This window comes from Crocodylus siamensis, chromosome 4 (genome assembly GCF_052110815.1).
Source record: "Crocodylus siamensis isolate JL-2025a chromosome 4, ASM5211081v1, whole genome shotgun sequence".
Lineage (NCBI taxonomy): Eukaryota > Metazoa > Chordata > Crocodylia > Crocodylidae > Crocodylus > Crocodylus siamensis.
This window is the reverse complement of record NC_143398.1, coordinates 205,215,093-205,218,785: the sequence shown is the minus strand read 5'-3', so window position 1 is coordinate 205,218,785 and position 3,693 is coordinate 205,215,093.

Below are 3,693 nucleotides of genomic sequence, written 5' to 3'. Positions count from 1 at the left end.
TTTTACTGCTTAGTACAGGCTTATTGTGTGGTATTAAATCCTAACCTTTTGGGCTTGGTGGGAGTTCAAATTTTTGTTTCAAATTGCATAGGTACAATGTAATCTTATAGGTAATAAAATTCAATAACTGAAAATATTGAAAATATATATTGAAAATACTCCCTACCAGTTTCACTTTGAATATAATGCACTATGCGCCATTAACAAGTATTATATATGCTATGGGAAAAACTGGCATTTTCATCTCTCCATTTCAATGGAAGTTAAATGGGCATATTGGAGGGGGAATGGCAAAAAAGCTGCTGCTTTTGTTGAGGTTGTATGGCTTGCTGGCTTTCGGAGCCATCTTTAGGGTCTGTTCTTTAGCACTGATATCCTCCAAAGTAGAGCTCAATTTCTACCACCCCACCCTTGACTCAAGTGAATGTCTGTTGGGTTGGGAGGTTGCTGTAACTCATGGTGCTTCACATGTAGCACTGTGAGTTACAATGGGGAGCTGCACGTCTGTCAGTGCTGTTAAAGACTAAATGGGTTCAAGAGACACAACTTTTCAACAGCCTGCTTTGTCACATGCTATGAATCGGAAAGATGTACAGAGATTACCCAACTCGCTCTCTCTTTCTCACATCTGACCCAGGACACCTCTAATTGAAGGAATTCAGCTTCCCCTTATCTCTCGGGTTCATAGCTCCTGGATCCTCTGCTATGCCTGGATCTTCAGATGGCAGTCACGGCTAGAAGTGCCTTTTACGAACTCCTATCTGGTGAGAAGGCCACAACCCTTTCTTTCAGATTCAGATCTGGCCACTATGATCCATGCCTTTGCAACCTCAAGGTTAGACTATTACAATGTGCCCTATGCAGGGCTGCCTTGATGACCAACCAGAAGCTCCAGCTGGTGGAGAATGTAGTGGCCTGCCCTCTGACAGGGGTGGGTCACCTGGAGCACATAACTCCAGTCCTCCAGTGGTTGCACTAGCTCCCCAAAATTTTCTCAAGCAAAATTCAAGGTATTGGTGTTGACCTATAAGGCCCTATATGGTCTAAGTCATATGTACCCAAGGTACATATGTACCTCCTTTATGCCTCATCTCAGTCCCTAAACTCAGCAACCTTCAGGATCCTCAGCTCTGGAACTCCTTCCCTCTTGAGGTCCACCAGAACTAGAGCCTGAACATCTTTCAGAAGCACTGTAAGAGTTTCCTGTTTAGACAAGTGTTTACCAAACAGAGTTAGGCTGGGATACTGTTAGGCAATTTCTGTTTTATGCTGCTACTCTAACAGCCTTTTAAGTTGTTTTGTTCTCTTGGTCATTCTCCTGTTTTATAGAAGTTATTTTGTTCTCTTATTGTCAGCTGCCCTGACCCTTTATTGGGAAGGGCAGCATATACATTGAATAAATTAATACATTTATAATATATACTTAACAAAAGCTGTCTTTCCCCTGGATCTGGGAACCTTATTTCCAGAACTTGCTCAAACAAGTGATGACTGGTCGCTTTCTGTGAAGACCGTTTGCCATAGAGGTAATGTCAAAAGAAAACATTTTGTCTTGTATGTTGATTTTAATTCTAGGACTCTATGCAGGTATGCTTTCCTCATGTTGAAATTCTGGACCAACATTTTTAGACTCAAGGCACCCCTTGGAAAATGTTTTCACTCATTTATGATTATAGAAACATAACAGAGCAATTCATCTGCTGCAAAGAACTCAGGAAGGCCACAACAGGTCAGAATGATCTTAGCACTGTGTATTCCTATTTGAAATCTCTGGTTTTATTTTGCAAATCATGTTTGTCTACCTAGCGGTGTTATCAACATTTATGTGGAATCCTGAGGCACCATGGCACCCTGGTTGACAATCACTGATCTAGCCTACCACTTTTCAATCTATGGGCCTTTGTACATGCAACAAAACTGGCCTTTAAAGTGGCTTAATTGCCCTTTTGCACTGCTTTACTGACATTGCTATTTACACTCTCAGCGGCATGTTCTGTTTTAATGGCATTGCTATTTACACACTCAGCTGCGTATTCCACTTTAAATGACTTTGTTACGTACCAAGGTAAAAACCCATCCAAGGTGTTTTAGTTTGCTATGTAACGAAGTGCAAGGGTGCTGACATGCCTCGGCAGGCTTCCAGCATCCCATGCGCCATCCCTACCACCTTTTCCCACCACCAGCACACCCAGCCACCCTCCTGCTGCCTTGCTGCTCTGCCCCAGGGACAAGCCAATAATAATAGGTTCTAGGAATTCCAACATTATGTTTAATACAAAGTCTCTCCCAATATAATAAAACCATTCTTAATTTTATGTTTGAAGACTTTTTTTTGCCATTATGTGTTGTCAAACTTCACTGTGACTGAATTTAATGGTGAATTAGCAACATGTCATCATGTAGCAACACATAAGATGGGGCAGAACAATAAACTGCAATAGAATAATAACTTTTCCAGGTTTGAAAAACTGTATTATTGAAAAACTGTTGAGCATGATCCAGCCCAGAAGTGCATGCTGAGTGGGATTTCCCTTGCAGTTGGTCCTCAGATCTGCTATAAACCATTGTGGTACTGGTAACTGCAGCTAAGAGAAGGGAAACTATCTCCTGCATTCACCATGCTGAACCCAGGAAGAATTTAGGAGAAGGCACCCTGACTCAAATGTAGAGGGGACAAGAATCGTCTCTGAGGGATGGTAGGAAAGGGAGTGAATTGGGACAAGAAGTTTATAGAGAGAAAGGCAGGAGAAGATGACAAGAGAGTGAGTAAATGCTACGGCGCATTTACACGTCTGCATTTGCTACTCAGTAACCAAAATTACCACACAGCATGGGCATGCATGTCTACACGTCCATACCTGTACTGCAGAGTAAATATGGCGAATTATGCTGACTTGAGCATAAATTTGATACGTGCATCATGCAGGTATCAAATTTACGCCTGATTAGTTACTGCACAGTAACGCATGTATAGATGCTTAACTTTAGTCCCAAGTCAATCGACACACAGCATTCTTACGCTTTAATACCTGCACGTGTAGATGCCAGTCCATTACCACTTACTGCACTGTAACTTACTGTGCAGTAAATTTAAACCAGCATAAATGCACATGTAGACACACTCACAGAGAGCTAAGAGAGGGAAACTGGAATAGGGAAATAGGGAGAGGATAGGATACTGAGTTTGGAAGATGAATTATACTATACTATTTGGGCAAAAAAATAGGATAAAGAGCTTGTGTGAAGGAGGAGACAGGACTTTGACAAGGAGTCTGAACAGTATGAGGCTTGGGGAACATGACACAAGTCTCTTTGAGCATCAGAGAATACTCCCTGCCAGAGCCTGAAATGGAACCCAAGGTTCCTAAGCTCCTCCTTAGTTCTGCTATCAGAAATCTACTGAAAACATGTTTCATCCCTCTCTCCTGCTGGTCCATGCAGAGAACGAGAACCTAATGTTGATATAATTACTGTACTGGCTCAACATCCAATGCTCTATGCAGTAGATTTAAAAGTCCCAGTCCCGTGGATAAACATGTCAACATGATGGAACATAAAATGAATGCCTGCTTGCTTTTCTAAAAATATTAGAAAACTATGCACAAAACACTATGTTAAAAGATCATTCAGGTTAAACAGCCAAGCACTGAGAAGTTAGAACATGCCATAATTAAGGTTGCTTGGGGAAGCTTA